General features: G+C 37.3%; 1 protein-coding gene across 1 annotated transcript in view; it reads right to left on the bottom strand.

Moving 5' to 3' along the window:
- LOC145676361 (clotting factor G beta subunit-like) overlaps nt 1-18372 on the bottom strand; it is a 173807-nt gene extending 155435 nt beyond the window's left edge. The window contains exon 1 of the mRNA XM_081747218.1: nt 18270-18372. The gene's annotated coding sequence lies outside the window, so the exon portion shown is untranslated. The remainder of the gene's footprint in view (nt 1-18269) is intronic.

The following is an 18372-nucleotide window of genomic DNA, read 5'->3' as shown; positions in this document are numbered from 1 at the left end:
AAAAGGGAGCAACTACAGTGGAATTTTGTGGTTTAAGCGCTGCCTCACCTTCTGTAGTAGCAATACAGAAGGTACTTACATAGTCTACTAACGAGAATGACGAGCAGTCAGTGGCAATACAATCCATTACAGCATATCTATACTTAAATGAATTTATTTTCTAATACAAGATTGGCAGTTGATTCAGGAAAACTAATTTACTCTTCTAAAATGTTATTTACTGTCCTGGAGGAACTCCAGTACAAGGATAATTATATAGCAAATAGTGGCGTATTTACGATTTTGTTTCGGGGAGGGCTTTGCTAACTTTCGAGGGGGGGGCTTTGACTGAAAATGTGAAAATTCTACAAGATATTTCATATATTTTACTATAGTAAGATTTCGGGAGGGCTTAAGCCCGGAAGTCCCCCCCCCCAATAAAAAATACGCCACTAATAGCAAAGCACGCTGTTCTGTATTTATTCAAGCGAGCATTAACGAAGTTTCTATCGTAGAAGTCGATCGGCTTTTTGAGTAGATTGTGTCTGTCTGACTAGTGAGTGTCCATCCATCCCATGACATGATAACTCTCATAAAACTCTGATTTTAATAAAATTTGTAATATGTATTCTTTCAATTTGAAGAAATAGCAAAATAGTTTGGGGTTTTATCCATCGAGTTTAAGAGGTAAAACCCACCCCACGTTTTACGTTTGAACATATTCATACAATAATCCAACAAATAAATTTTCAACTTGATTTTGATAAGCAGGGATGTACGCATAGACCTTGGTTTTTGGGGGTTCGGACGACTTTCCTCCCGACTTTTCTGCAAATTTTGCCTAATGTTAGGCATAATATTTACAAATTTTAATATAATTTCTCCTCATATGAAATTTGAACCCCACTTAAAACCTTGGACACTTCCCGAAATAATTCTCCCTTAGGCTGAAGGGCATAATCGTAGGACGTTAAACCTCTCAAAATAAATTACTGCAATGTGACGTATTTATTCTGTGCTTTAATAATATTCTGCCCCCCCCCCATTGGTTGCGGTAAAAACGACGGAGAATTAGCGGGTAAAAAGTAGAGGTCCGTACGGTCCGGAATTTTTTGACAGGTCTCGGTTCGGCCCGTGAGTTGATAATGAGAAGTCCGACCCGAGTCCGAGATATGTTTTAGCCTTTAGGCCTGAGCCCGACCCGAGCCTGTGTGATAATCCAATGAGCCCAAAACAAGCCCGAATTACAGAAACTTAATCATGAACGCAAAATTGTTATTTTATTTACGACAATTTGAGGATAAATTTTGCAGTTGTGATTAAAAGTTCCCCAGAAAGAACGTTCCTATAAATATCGTTAGACAGTATGTTTACAAAGTTAGGCCCGAAAAATATGCTTGTATGTTTTAAAAATTTACGGCCCGAATCCGGCTCGAGCCCGAAGTGATCTATGCTTTGTAGGCCCGAGTCCGGGCCGCGGGCCGGGACGGGCCAAAGCCCGAGCCCGTGTAGGCCAGGGGTGAGTGTCCCTAAACTTTGAAGATTCCTTATTTAAAATAATATAAGAAAATATGCAGTACGGCTAGTGATGTAACTTTCACCATTACAGACCTCGCCTTGCGTGGGGTTCCTGAAACTACCTAGGTAGAGGAACCCACTATTGTTCGGTTGTTACCAAGGCTTCAGAAGCCTTCCCACTATATGAAATTAAATTCAAAAGTGAGAGATTGATTTACTCTCCCTCCCTCGGTATTCTTAAAAAAAAAAAAAAAGAAAAAAGACAATAAATCTGTGATAACTTTCGTGAAAATTATTCGATTTTATGCAATGAATTGTATCTTCTTTTCAGACTTTTCTGCTAGCAATTAATTCAGTCAAAAATGGGGTGAATTTAATGCAATCACAGGTAAGTTTTGTTCGTGGTGAATGGGGCTCATTTTTGAGTGCAGTCAGTACCAAATAGTCTCCTCGGTGGAAAAAAATACCATGTGAGTGGTTTCTTTCAGGACGCTCTTGTTTCCTCTCACTTTCTTCGTTTCATTATAATCACCTAGCTCATTACTACCATCTCCCTTTGCCCGAAGTTTAGTTGTAGGACGATAGACTTAAAAGATCAGTCCCAGACCAAAATAGGAGGTTATTATTATTATTATTATTATTATTATTATTATTATTATTATTATTATTATTATTATTATTATTATTATTATTATTATTGTACTTTCTGCCGTCTAGTAGGTTACCTCTAGTGTATAATTTAATATTTGAAAGTATATTGAGTTGCTTCTTTTTGTACCTTTTCCAGTGCATAAAATAAGGCACTGGAAAAGGCGGCAAAAGTGTCACCTAATTACGAGCATGTGTCGCCTAGTGAACAGCTAATGTGCGGGCAAATTGACGTCGTCTTTGAGAAAAATTTGATTTACTCCTTGTTTATTATTATTGATAACGATGTAATTGCGTTTGTTATGGCGATCAGCGTTGTTTTTGAATTTGTCTTTGCGTGTTGACGGTAACTGTGACTTTCGACAGTGACTCCAGTTCTATTTTGTTTGTTTGAATTTTCAATACATTACTGGTACCAACTACTACCAGTATGTCAAAGAAAATCACAGCCTTTTTCCACCTTAAAGAAATAACACTGCCAATACTTCCACTAGAGCCAGATAAACCCGATGAAACCGAGCCATCTTGCAAGTTCAAGAAAGCAGTGAAAGATGTTCCGTCACCGAGTACTACAGTAATCAGTTTCATTCGGTTGAACAGACGCAAGTACAAGAAAGAAGCTATCGTTCCGATTGCGACGCAATTGTCGATTCCTCACAACGTTCAGGTTCACAGGTGAACAATTTTCAATTATGTAAAGGATCTCAGTTGGATGTTTCTTGGTTACATCAAACGTGTCCCTGATTTGAAAAAGTGAAAGTTGGTAAACGCTCTGGTATTAGATTCAAAACTTGTTTCAGACATATTCAAGAAGCGCAAATATTCTCAAAAATGGTAGAGTACCAATAGCTAATGGAATAAGATGCGATGGTCAGAAAGAATTGGAACGTATTATCGATCATTTGACGACAGAGGCTCATATTGCTGCTGAAAATGTTGGTAAAATGCATTCATCGAAATGTTGATTAAAGAAAGAAACAAAAACTAACTCACACAGCAATACCAAACTAAGGAGGAGTCCATCGTGTTGCCATGTGAACTGAATGTTTTCGCAACGAGGGTTATGTTCAAGTTCTAGACTAAAAACTCCTGCAATATCTGAAGGTATGTGTCACCGGTAACAGCTTCTTTAAAAATGGATGGATATGGATCTATATCATTACCACTCCAAATAGTGACAAAGTGACTTTTATCTCTTTTGTCACAATTACGTGTGGATTGGTATCACTCCAATAAACACAACTGTGTCTATTTACGCGACCATTCATCTTAAATGAGGCCTCATCTGCCTACAAAATTCGTTTCCGGAAGTCGATGTCAGCTTCGTTCAAAATGAGAAACCAGTTACAGAACTCAACTCGCCGGTTCGGATCACATTCTTGCAATGGTTGCAGAAGCTTTGGCTGGTAAGGTTTCATCTTCAAATCCTTTAACATGTTCCTCAAAGAGATTTAGTAGCCTCAATCTAAAGACAGCCACTTGCTCACAAAAGGGTGGCGCCTCCGTGTGCGGTTTCTTTTCATACTGTCCTGTTTGGTTTTCCTCCCCCTTGAAAAGTGCCTGACAGGCAATAAACTGAACACAAACTGTTGCCAAATCTTTGTCAACGATATTTTTTCTCTGACAAAACCTCCCCCTCCATACACTGTTAGAGACAAGGATGTTATAAATAGAGGATTTGCCCATACGTATCTTCATCCTATTAAATCGATGAAGCCAAAAAACAACCGAGCATCGGCACGTCTGATTGGCTACTCCCGTTTCAGCCATCGTCTGATTGTTCACTTTTGTTTCCGCCATGATTGTTGGCTCAAAACATTGCGATCCTATTGGGCGGAGTGGGCAGTGTAGGGGTGGTGAAACTGTGACGTATGGCTTCAACATTTTGTTGTAAGGGCAGATCCTCTATTTTATAAGATCCTTGGTTAGAGACGTGGATGGTTGAGAAAGGGAGGGAGAGAGAAAAGGGACCGAGGGAAAGGAAGGCAACGTTTAGCTTTGTCTTCTTCCAAAGGGACCACAAACGTTATAACGGCTTCATTGTGCTAAATTCAAAGTCTCCCGACTGGCTATCGTCTGGACGCGCTTTCTATACGTGCCATTCCCAGGTCTCGTGCCCGCCTTCTGATAGACTTCTTCGAGCTAGATATACAACTCTGAGCAACAAGTTTAGTGTTTCCTTTATTTCGTACAATTCGTGGTGGTCCGCTTCGCGGTAAATCATACGCAGAACCTTTAGCCTCGAATCGCTGGTTTAAGGTTTTCATAGCTTGACATGACTATGGATTCATAACTGGAAATCTTCTCCTGAAGTCTGCTATCGCCACATTTGTGTTTTTGTTATATTTCGACTAAGCTTGCAGCACGAAAACACGTTGTCATCTTGTTAAGTTTCGATTCATCTCAACACCTGTACTACTCAGCACAACTTCACGGCACAACTTTTATTCTAAACACGTACGGAAACATATAGTTACCAGTATCAGCCAACAGTAATTTTAGTTCTGGTACAAAAAAATAAGAAAAACGGTTGGACGCTTATTTCTCGTCTTTCCGTATTTATTTTCGGGAAAGTGACTTTGTGCCCACCCTGTATATATAAATGTAAACTGTTCTATATTTATTTCTACTGATTTTTAAGCTTTTATATTCTGGCAACTGTAGAGTAATGCATTAAACCACTCCTATATCTCCTCCTAATACTAGTTTCAGTCAGTAACGGTGGCTCAGTGGTGGAGCGTTCACCTCAGGTGCTTGGGGTCCTGCGTTCGATCCCAACCCCCGCCAAGTAAACTTTGTGGTAGACAAACACCGTATGCGTGGATTTCCTCGGGGTTCTCCCGTTTCCTCCCACTTTCTCCATTCCACCATTTCATTCATTTGTCGTCATCACCGTCTCCTTTAGCCTAACCGGCATAAGCGTGGGACGTAAAACTCAAAAGATTTCATTTCATTTTTTTTTTGTTTCAGCCACTGTTGCCAACTTGAAAAGCTAAAATATCTCATCTTCAAAGGCAGGAATTCTCAATTTGCTCTTGAATTTCTGTACTAACTTAATTATAAAAATTCAAAACTTATAAAATATAAAAAGTGAAACTACAACAAGTAATTTACTTTAATATGTGAGTAAAATATCCTTAAATTCCGAATCTTCTATGCTTATCAAATAGTTTACGGAAAAGTATCTTCCATAATTGCAAGAAATACTTGAATCAAAACAAATCCATGTTGCTGTCAGAACTTAATATTTTATGCACGCTTTCGTCGTGTTGTCTTCTATGGAACGTAACGAAACTAAGCAAGCTACATTCTTAAGTTATTATGTGTTCTGTGTGTTTAGATGGTACTATCTTTCTTCTTCTTTTGCAATTCTCAAGCCACTGCGGTAATCCTTCCATATTAGCATACATTTTACAGTAACAAAATTTGACAATTAGCACTGATTTAACGCCTATAGTATACTCATTAGTATACTTCCAACCTATTAAGGGGATGTCTACCCACCTGCAAATGTTTCAGGATCCCTATAAGATAACACGTAAATATTTCTATGTGAATATTTAACAAGATATTGCACTTACCGTCTCAAAATTTTCCATGATATTTTCCAACAGCAATACCTATATGTTCATGGTTTCTGTTTTTGATTTAATGCCCCAGATCAATTTAGATTAATTATAATGTATACTTCCGTTTACACTTGGCAACGTAGAGGATAGAATTTCTCCAGGAATTGAGAGCTCTCTGCTGAACCTCTAGCCCTAATAGTCTTCGCGTCACGTGGTAGTAATTTATGAGCGCTTCTGGCTAAAAACAAATGTTGTCTCTGTTTTTTCCTTTTTTTTTTTTTTGTCAAAAACTTGTTTTGGGCAGCTTTGTCCTCAGTTTTGTCCACTGCCTCTATAGAGATAGCAGTTATACAATGGAGATCGTTTGCAGATCTCATAGCAGATAATGTAACATTCTTTGAAGAAACTCGAAGACTGACATACGAACCGCGTGACAATTTGGGGAGGGAATCTGGAGCGTTGCAATTTTGTGTTCTGAAGTCCGCCATATCACACAAGACGAAATGACCATAAACAAGAGACTTGTGAAGGAAGAAGGAAAATGTTCTTAGTAATTGTATCCAATTGTTTCCACATTTTTCACCTTTCCCCCCGACAAATTTTACCACCCAAGTGAGATTTATACCACTTGACACTATGGTTCGGAACTCATGACTATCATATTTGTGTTACAAGGTTACTTTCTAAAGACAGCTGTTTATTAGCCTAAAATCTAAACTCAGCAATACAGCCCATAGGGGCCTGGACATGCCAGCTGGTAAACATTCACAACCTAGAAGATCGTGATCAGTGCAATGACATCAAACAATCCTTTCGTCTTTCTTGGCCAGAGATCGCTACCACATTATTCGGATAGTTCTCCATTTCTTTCACGATGTTGACTCAACTTCGGAAGTTGTGAGCTTACACTGGCAATCGAATCCTATTCTACGTACAATGGAGACACAATATAACGAGATTCAGCTAAGGAAAAACTCCTAAATAGTCATTAGTAGGAAAAGAAGCTGAGTACTATTCAGGAATGAATTGTTGATCGATCATCTCTTAGGGGGAGGATATTTTCGAGAAAATGTACGCATGGAAAATAATAATAATAATAATAATAATAATAATAATAATAATAATAATAATAATAATAATAATAATAATAATAATAACACAGCTACACAAAAAGAATAAAAGTTCTGTGCACTGGACCCCAGGGTATGGATTCAAAATATTTTGGTACCCAGAATCCAAATTTCGAAACCCCAGGACGATTGACCGTGATATTTTTTTAAATGGGCGATAAACATAAGCAAACGTAAAACAGCACTTACGTTCTTCGCCCATAAAACAAAGTTGACACGCTCAATCGTCCTGGAGTTTCGAAATTTGGGTTCTGGGTACCAAAATACATCGAATCAATACCCTGGGGTCCAGTGCACAGAACTTTTATTTATTTTGTGTGGTTGTGTAATAATAATAATACTGTATAAGGAAAAGGACTGAAGACGTACTAAAGGAAGCTAATGAAGGACGACAGATCATGAAGATAATAGGGAAAAAAAGAAACAGCATGCTTGGACATCTTATTCGGCACTCCGATTGGATCACCATGTTGATAGGGGAAAAGGCAGAAGAAAAACCAGGAAGTGGAAGATCAAGGATAGAAAAATCTATAAGTCTTACGTCCCACAGTTATGCCTGGTAGGTTAAAGGAGCTAGTGATGTTGAGAAAAGAAGGAAATGCTGGAATGGAAACGGGAGACCCCCGAGAAAACCCCCACACATGGTGTTTGTCCTCCACAAAGTTCACTTGGTGCGAGCTGAGATCGAACTAAGGACGCCATGCATTAGAGGTGAACGCTCTACCACTGACCCACCGCGGCCCGATCAGGGATAGATGCAGTTACGAAGAAGAGACCTTATCAAATTATAATACAGCTCTCCCAGGGGAGAGAAAAGTTTTAAAATTTCCTTCTTGCGCATCAACCTATGATTAAAGTAAGAAAGATTATTATTATTATTATTATTATTATTATTATTATTATTATTATTATTATTATTATTATTATTATTATTATTATTATTATTATTATATCGAGAATGTACTTCTGGGTTTCTTCCTTAAAAAATACACACACTATTTCCAATTATGGTTATCCTACTTTTTACAAATTTGTCTTTTTTTCCCTCTGTCTTTCATTCCCATCATGCGATGGGTGGGCCATAGAAGGTGACGCCTTTTCTGTGGCCAGAGTGATCAAATTTGTCTAATTCAATATTGATTTAAATAGTATTAGTTTTCAAGCTACATATATGAGTTCTTTGACTAACTGAATAGTGCACGCCCCTTCTGGCTCACTCGCCACTATTTAACATTAGATTTCAGATGCCTCGATATACTTGCATAAGTTTATTATTTCTAAAATAAACATTACGTAAAAGGTTATTCAAATTGATATCAAGTTTTTCTGACATTTGTATATTACGCATATCTTTCTTAATTTGCATTACCCACATTACCCCAGAGAACGAACAAATTTTAGAGTTCTGGTTTGAACTTCTCTTACAATAATAAGCAAATATACGAGGAACAAATTTACCATTATTGACGATGCGGAGGGGAGGAGATTTTCTGGACTAGGAAGGAATGTGTGCGGGTGCAGAGCAGAGGTCTGCACGGGCCGGAATTTTCAGCCCGGGCCCGGCCTGTGAATTTACAATGTGAGGCCCGACCCGAGTCCAAAATATGTCTTAGCATTTAGGCCCTAGCACGGACTGAGCTCTGTGATAATCAAATGAGCCCGAAATAAGCCAGAATTGCAGAAACTTAATTATTAATGCAAAATTGTATTTTTATTTACAGCAATTCGAGGTTTGATTTTGCAGTTGTGTTTTAAAAGTCCTCCAGAAAGAACGGTGCAATTTGTATCGTTTTACACTATATTTACAAAGTTAGGCCCAAAAAAGTCCGAGAAATATGGTTGTATATTTAAACATTTACAGCCCGAACCCAGGGGCGTCATTTAGGAGGACAGGGAGAGGCATTTGCCCCCCTCCCGAGTTTGAGATTTATATAATTTTATCAATAGCATAGTAGTAAATCAGTGAAAAACGCGAAATTTTACATATATCAAGGGGTCTTGGCTTCCCAAGCCAAATCTGAAATAACGCTACTGCCCGAACCCCTCCTGGGCCCGAAGTGATACATTCTTTGTAGGCCCGAGCACGTGCAGACCTCTAGTGCAGAGGCGTTTCAAGTGGTGGGCGACTGCCTACGGCCTTGCATCTTTAGGGACCTCGCAAAGACCAACGAGCCTAAATCGATTTAACACTCACTTTTGTCGATGCAACAATAGAAACAAATATGAATTCGGACTTAATTACAGAAAAACAATACGCTTCAAACTAACTTTTCATCTATTCGTATATATTAGATCGGGCGGCGAGTTTATTTTAAAATTGCAATAATGAATGTGTATAAGTCTTTATCGTTGAGATGAATTGTTTTCGATAAATTTTATTATAATTAGCAATTTTTGAAAAAGGGGGCAGGAAGGACTCGTAAACCTTATTCGCCTTCTGTGCAGATGGTATGGTAAAAATCAATACTGGATAATGAAAGTGTAAGTGTAAAGGCTAATATGGAACAGAAAAACAAAAGAGAACTTCTTCAGAAGGGAATTGGGAGGGGAGGGGATGAGAGTACAATGCTGTGACACTTAAAATGCGTCTTGATTTGTATACTTCAACAAACTTTTCTTATTAGATTACGCAATTTCTAGTTTCTTACTCCGATTATTCAAAGTATTCAAATGTTCTCGGAGGGAGTGACCACCCCTCCGTTTAATCCGTCCGTGGTGTCATTCAGTTTGGCTTTTCGCTACTAATTCAAAGTGCCTTCCGAAACAAGTTGTCTTCTTGTGACAGCAGGGGGTGGAAGAAACAAACAAACCGTGAAAGGAAGAAAGAAGAGGTTTTGGGCTCTTCCAGTCCAGACCATTCTAACCACTGAGAAGTGAGAATCACAACGTGATTTTTCTGGTAAGAGCGTCCTTTTAAAAGCAGCTAACAAGCAAACAGATGGTCAGCCCTCTCCCCTCTGCAGCATACTTTTTATTCTCTGTTGCCAAACTTACTGAAGAATATATTGCAATTAATCTAACGCATGTAACGTAAATTGGAGACCGTGGTTGGATTTATATGGGTCTTGTGTATTTGTATTAAAAATTTCAAGTTATTACCTGCAATACTTTGTTAGAAATTACCATATTAAATTTTACATGTTATCAAATGGAGAGTTAGAAATCTAAGCGGAGATGGTAGAAGATCCCCTTAAGAATTTTTTTGTTGCCGTTGATTAAGCAAATATATGAGAAACATATCTTGTCAATTTCTACGAAAATTACCTTTATCCCTATTCAAGAAATTGTAAAAAAATATCCCACAAAATGAGATATTTCCCATGAGTTGGCATTACTGGTTTCAGGTACAGTAGAGTTCTGAAAACTCGGCCTAATGTAGATCGAAGGATGGCCGAGTTTGTGAAAATGCCGGTTTATCGGGAGTAGAGTTTAAAAAAATAAGTAGCAATGTTTCGTCAAAAAATACAGTACTGTATTTTTTTTATTGGTTGCTTGAGAATATAATAGAGAATAAACTGCCCAATTACAGAGGAAAAGTACGTAATTTATGAAGACATAGAACCTTTACTATACATGAAAGTAAAAATTAATGACTACACACTGTATAGACAGTGGTGGAAGGCTGGGAATGTGATGCGACAAAAAGAAATGCGGGAAGAGGGAAGAGACGCACAAAGATAATGACCTTGAACGGGTCTACGCGCGGGGTTTTCTCGCCCTGCCAGGATTTGACCGAATTCCGAACTGCCACGTTATCGAGTGCTGAATTTTCGGGACTCTAGTGTAGTAACTTCTCAGCAGGGAAAGGTCCGAATGAGGTACTCGAGTTGCTGAACGACATGTATCAGATATGAACGAGGGTGTGAAACTATATACATACGCAAATTTATAGCGGCTGAGGGCAACATGGAGAAGCATGAAAGGCGGAAGAAATATGGCCGACCATAGGGCTCAACAACACAGACATCTAAGGAATTACTTATTCCGCAAGTGAATGGCTACAGAAATGAAGGTCAAATGTTTAGTAGAGGATGCATAAGATGTGTTATATGTTGGGGAACATGAACTTCGTGGCCACCATATTGAAAGTAGCCATCTTAAATTTGGATTCACAATGTAAGAGAAAATGTACGCCATGTGGCATATCAAATAGCACTAACATTTTACCAGGAGTTCATTGGTGTCAACCATTCTGTAGTAACTCTATTGTGAGTTGAGAAGTGACTTGCAAAAAGGACGCATAGAAACTCTATGAGTCTCACTAGTATGACGCAAAATCTAGAGCTTGCAGAACTCTGGTTTCCATACGGACCAAAGGAAAAGTGTGTTTATATGCAGAATAGTTGAGAGTAATGGAATGATTGTCAAAGATCGTCAATTCCCTGCAACGATGCCTGACATCCCTTCGAATATGAAGGCACTTGCTAGAAAATCAGCAAATATGTGCAAAGATGATTTGAAGTTTTTTCTTCAGGAAGTATTTTGGTCACATGTACACGAGAATCACATCTTGCTGTTGGTTTATTACTTGTCGTGTAACAAAGATGATACATTCCACTGGTCCAGATAATATTGACTTTCACAAGAAACTGATAACCCCCAGGCCCGTATCCACTGGGACACGGGGACCGGGTCCTCCCCTAAAATTTTCATGGTAGGCTTGCAAATGAACTATAATATAGTAGGATCGCCACCTCCCCCCCACATTTTGGGGCTGGTTACGGGCCTGATCCCTGGACGTATTCAACCTCTCGACGTTGGATTCTTTAGCACATACAAACAGTACGTGAGGATTATCACAGATGCTGTGTAACATATTGATGGGTTTCATGTATGGTGTCGTGACAACTTCATCCATCCCCAAGTATTTACTTACTTCCAGTTTAGTGCAGCCCGGTTACCAGTTTCAAACATGCCTTCAACATGGCTGGATATTTTGAAGAGCATCCAGTAAATTTCCAGACTTCAATGGCCTTTTGTTTTGGTTATGAAACATCATCGGATTGTCAGCAGAATCAGACAATCTGTTTTTTTCTTCAAGCGTGGACACTGTGAACAGCTCTTGTGCTTTTATCACATTCTTATAGATACTCTTCACATCAACTGTTCTTCATAGCTTGGTATGCACCTTAATTAGTATACTTGCTTATGCGATGATATATGATAAACCACATCGTAATTGTACTTGTAATCCCCAGCCCTCATTTCTTCCGGGTGTTTTAACGTAACGGTGACTATCCATCTTTAACACTGCAACATTACCAACTCTTTGTATGTGCAAATACTCTTTGTACTCTTTTTTCTAGATGCACATCCCGTGCCAACATGTTGCACATGGTTTACAGCATATATGATTTTCCACATGCTCATTAGAACACACTGGCACGTGTCGCTTTTTGCACGTAAATATTGCTGGTCATTTGTCTTGTATCTTGTCAATGCACCGAATGGCAAACAGGTTATTTCGATGTTTGTACAAATATCCCCTCACGACTTCCATGTTAATTCTCAACTCAGAATAGAGTTACTACAGAATGGTTGACACCAATGAACTCCTAATAAAATTTCAGTGCTATTTGATATGCCACATGACGTACATTTTCTCTTACATTGTGAATCCAAATTTAAGATGGCTACTTTCAATATGGCGGCCACGAAGTTCATGTTCCCCAACATAAACCACATCTTATGCAACCCTCTACTAAACATTTGACCTTCATTTCTGTAGCCATTCACTTGCGGAATAAGTAATTCCTTAGATTTCTGTGTTGTTGAGTCCTATGTTCGGCCATATTTCTTCCGGCTCTCATGCTTCTCCATGTTGCCCTCAACCGCTATAAATTTGCGTATGTACCTCACACCCTCTTTCATATCTGATACTTGTTGTCTGGCAACTCGAGTACCCCATTCGGGCCCTTTCCTGGTCAGATACGTAGCTCACAGTATGTTTATGATACCATGTTAAACTAGCTGGTTTAATTATTTCTGGATTGATTTAAGAACTTATAATCTTGTAATAAACAATATATTTTCCGTGGGTTCTTTAGAAGTTTTCTCGCTTGTTTTAACTAATTCTACACAATCGATCAGCTGAACATATTCTGTCTCTCCTTTAAGCTACAAAGGTAGCCGCTGATGTGAAAAAAAAGAAAAAAAAATGCGATCGAAAAATTTAAAAATATGGCAATGCTCTCCGATACGCTGATCATTATACATTAGATACGCTTCTTCACTCTATTGTTTTGTGTGAAATTATTGACCGTTATAATTACTGTCGACATATGTATAAAGTCCTGTGAGCACATGTTCAGTAGTTATATCTTCATACATAAAAGTACTTATACACTGATCAAGAGTTAAAGACATATTTTCATTACTATTTTTACCATATATTCAGGGCCGTACTTACAAACGGGTCAACATATAAATATACTAAAACTCGACAAAAAAAAAAAAAAAAAAGAAGAAGAAGAAGAAGAAGAAAATAAATCGCTGATTATGATACTAACTCCCATAACGAGACAAAATTTGATCCAAGGAAAGATTTTCGAGAATTTCAAGAACCTAATGATGCATGATCTGGTTGCAAAGTTGAAAAAACGCAGGAAAACACACAAAGATGTGAATATAATTTATATTACTAAATAATGTATCAGAATTGACCCTCGAAAAGATAGTCTACATATATATATATATATATATATAATAAACTTTCAAAAATATTATACATAAATAGTAGATTAAATTATTTTTATCACTCAAAAAACTGGGGGGTGTAGGCCTCGAGCTAGATCCATCACTGGTAGCATCATCTATTGCTCTTTTACATTTACACCCTATAGAATTGACTTAGATATAGCGTTCGTTTAGCAATATATTCATCTACGCAATCTACACAGCCATCTTCTTAGTCAGGCATGTGCAAGTTAGAAAGGAGGTGGACACTCAATCACTGTCTTACAATAATCGTGTATAATGTGTTATATTTACTATACATTAAATATTCTAAATATCTTGATCTATTTATTAATACTTTTTGCAACCAGTTTCTTTCATATTTAATTAACTTTCTAGTTAATCCATTATAAAGAGATATCCTTTACTCGAGTCAGTTTTTCTATCACTTGTGTGAGCCGTAGAAGTGCATATATACAGATAAGGAAAGTTAAAGATGCCACCAAAAAGTGCAGAAAGTGCTCAAGTACAAGAGGTACACACAACAATATAGTGTGGAGTTCTTGTGCACTTTTTGTACATGTCGAATCATCTTACATAACTGCGCAGTTACACTTAGAAGAAAACTATTGTTTATTCATTGTTGTCTTTTTCTTTTCCTTGTTTCTTTTCTCCACTTTAAAGTATTACTCCGAAAAGTTTATAGAAATAAAAATAAGCTTTTTATTGTTGCATTGTTATGTTCTCAAAGGTTTTGCATTGTAAATATTGGTTTTAAAAATATTAATACTGTATGTTAAACTTGCAGTTAAATAGAATTTTCCAAGAATGGTTCTAATAGAATTTTCCAAGAATTGTACAATATATTTTAAATTATGCTCTATTTTCTAAAATTATGCTTTAATTATTCTTTTAAAATTAGTTTCTTCTGGATCCTTAGACAACCACAACCATGTTTAAGGTACCAACCATATGTGTAAATTGTTATTATGCTTTTGGGTTGCTCTAGTTATTATGGTTCTCCTAAGGATATGCAATAAATTAGTTCGTCAGGATTTGATATAACATTGGTCTTTGTATATACAATCCTGTATCCAACAGGTCAGCAGAGCATTCGTTTTTGTAATATGACATACCAAGACATATTTTCGTCCATCTTTATCTCAAGAACGTTTACACGATTTTTATCATCTTTGTCTCGAAAGTGATATTATGAATTATGATGACATCATTTATTTATTGTATACATTTTATTTTTATCCAGTTCCACCTAATTACTGATTATTCATTTCATTGTTTCATTTTTTACACCGTAGTTAATTTGTTTTAAAGGTACGACCTTTTTAATGGCCTCGAGCGGTAAAAATGTTTCCTGTATATAGTCACAAATTCCTTGTGACGAGAAATGTACAAAATTTCGAGGTAATATGTTTAGTAGATATATTCAGGATTCTGAGCTAATACGTACCAAGGTATCAAGGCCATGATAAAGGATCCTTGACGGGTTTTGGTTAAAAATGAAATTTGGAATTAATTCCGAAATAGGGTGCAGTTGTTTAGAATTTAGGACAAATCCTTCGGAAAAATAGAAATTTCCGGGTTGCGTCACAGCGTAGATTGTAAACACGTTGCACATTTTATAATGAGGTATATACAGTGGTCGAAGTGAGACGGTATGCGGTGGTATGCCATACCGCCTATGGTTTTTCAGTAATGAGGACATACCGTCTCTGGTTTTTCAGTGATCAAGACAATATTTAAATAACATATATGTTGAGTCAAAATCATAATAGAACATACCGCCTTTGCTTTTTTTTCCCTTCGAACACTGGGTATATCGGAAGCTGTCACTCACTATCGATTTTTTTAGATACGTTATGTTCATTCCAAGACTAAATCCAACGTATGATGCACATTAATGTCGTCTGCAAACAATAATTGCAAACTAGAATGTTGACAGTTTTCGTTTGATAACAAGTGACATTGCAAAAAATTGCAAATCGCGCCACTTTCTATGACACTGACCCTAATTGTAGTGATGAGCAAATGCAAGACCAAGACCAAGACCGGGGGGGTCTTGGTCTTGGTCTTGCACATCTAGTCTTGGTCTTGCTTGCAAGAGTCTTGCAAGTCCTGCATTTAAGAAATCTTATGCTTTTCATAGGTAAATTTTACTCTCGATATAGAGGATAATAAATTCTACAATCCGCCAATAATAACGGAAATACAATGTTTCTAACTGTAATATAGTTTTACCTTCGTATGAGTATGATGATAGTGTACAACATACGTGATGACCTTTATTTTTTTTAATGGGTCGCCACGCTTCAATACTTATAAGTGGAGAGCGGATTTTAAGGTGCAGCACCTTTTCTAAAAATGTAGTTGTTAAACAACCAAAGTTCAAAATATGCATTTCCGGACATAAAACGAACTAAAATGAACGCACTTTGTTGCACCTTTTTGCTAAATTAAGAAAATTTCTTTTCTTTTCTTTTTTTACTTCTTTTAGCCTTCAGCACCTTTATTGTCCCTTTTTTGTATTTCTTTAAAGTTTGGACAGAACAATATGTTTTATTTTCAATTTGGTTTACACATAATATTCCATAAATTTAGACTCAATCTTGACGGATTTGCTAGGGACAACTTTGAACTGAATTTGCGAAACAATCCGGGAGTTGAAACCTTTGCAACGTCAACTGAACTTCTCGTCCTTGTGTTTACAAGATATGCATCACTGGTTTCCGTTTATGTCGAGCGAAGTAGAAGGGAAACGGGGAAACGCCTAGAAAATCCAGGCACACGATGTTTGTCCACCAAAAAAGCTCACATGGTGAAAGACGACATCTGGCTTGAAAGCGAGCAATATCTACACAAAACGAGAACAACCAATTCAGAAAAGGACATACTGTAGGGGCAGATCGAATCACACGGACTGCATAAACTATTGGGAACACATTCACTTCAGCAGCAGTTTTACTGAAGCCAATGTCGGTACTTGTGCAAGACTCTTGCGCAAGAGTCTTGGTCTTGGTCTTGCATCGGGATTTCTGGTCTTGGTCTTGGTCTTGGTCTTGGTCTTGCATGCAAGACTCTTGCAAAACCTGCAAGACCAAGACTGTTGCGCTCATCACTACCTAATTGTCGATGTTTTTAGGTGTCTTATCTTAATGCTATGGAGCTAATTCCAAGATATGAAGAACAATAATGTCTTTCTGAAATATTAGTTGCAAAATAGAATGGTGATCGTTCGCGTTTGTGCACAGATGACATTGCGAATAAACGGCAAATCGAGACATTTTTACGAGACTGGCTCCCATTGTCGAATTGTTTTAGTTACGTTATGTTCATTCCAGAGAGCTGATTCCAACGTATGATGGACAATAATGCCCTTTATAAATATTAGTTGTAAACCAGCATGGTGACTGTTTGCGTGACTTTGATTGCTGTTCCCATGTCGTCCCTGCACTTCGGTGTTCTCTCTTATGTAAATAATCTTTCCACTGACACAACGAAATATGTGAAAGTAATGAATTTTCCTTAATTAGAGTATTAGGATCAAATCTGAAATGTTCACTATAATACATTCCATTCATGTTATCATTTACCATTTTTTAAAATCAATTATGACTTGACATTAATTACATCATTCAATTTCCTGATTTTCATATATCATACGTACTAGGTAGATTCCTCGCATGGACTGAAAGTTGTTAGCAGAAGTCACCAGTGATCTCATGCATGGATAAAGTGCAGTTATTTTACTTTCTCGCAAAGTTGTGTAAGCGCAAATGAGAACGGTCACCATTATGGTTCGCACTATTATTTCTATAGTGTACATCATACTTTGGAATCAGCCTCCTGGCATGAACATAAGATATTATACTTTAAAAATTTGACAATTTATGTTGATCTCATAGAACGTGTCGCGATTTGCATTTTTTTTTTAATTGCATTTGTACTCCAACGAAAACGATTTTCTTTCTGCTTTGGAACCATGATTTGCAGAGGATATTATTTTACATCATACTTTGGAATAAGCTCTCCTGCCATAAGCATAAGACGTTTTAAAAAAATCGGAAATTATAGTAGAGGGATTTGTACTTTTTACAATGTCATTTGTGCGCAAATGAGAACGATCACGATCCTAGTTTGCATCTATTATTAGGGATGCGCACGAGACGAATCGAGACAGAATTTTCATGACAAAATTCGAGTCGAGACACAGCTCTTCCAATAGAAAAAAATATACATTTTCCGAGTCGAGACATCACTTTTACAGCACATTTTCGAGACGAGACAGTCTCGAATCTTGTCTTGTGCGCATCCTTATCTATTATCTCTAGAGGACATTAGTGTAAGGCTATATCAAATCTTGGAATCAGCCCCCTGGCATGAACATATGGTACCATACCTAAAATTTCGAAGATGAATGACGGCTTCCCATATAGATACTCCATTATAAAATCTGGAATGTTTTTATACTCTACTTTGTCATGCACTTGCAATTTGGAAATTTCTTTCTTTTCGAAGGAGTTATTTTCAAACCTATTCATATTTAAGATAAAGATTTTGGCAACACTAGTTGGATTAAGTTGAGATAGTCTTCGGGATCTATCAGGATTGCTGATATAAACACAGAAGGAATTTATTTGTGTTTTCGGTCAGTTGCATTTTAGTTCTGGTTAGTTATCTCTGTCCATGTTTAAGTAATAAACAAACTTCAGAAAAAAAAATCATAATAACTCACCCCTAAATTAGCAATAGCAAACGCACCGTGGCTAAGTGACAGAAGCCATCTTGGAAACATTAACAAACTTTTCGTGCAAAAGCATAAATCCTAATCACAAGAG

This window comes from Thermobia domestica, unplaced genomic scaffold (genome assembly GCF_964235325.1).
Source record: "Thermobia domestica unplaced genomic scaffold, izTheDome1.hap1.1 HAP1_SCAFFOLD_117, whole genome shotgun sequence".
Taxonomy (NCBI): Eukaryota; Metazoa; Arthropoda; class Insecta; order Zygentoma; family Lepismatidae; genus Thermobia; species Thermobia domestica.
Note: the sequence above shows the minus strand (reverse complement) of the source record. Positions and strands in the feature narration are given on the sequence as shown.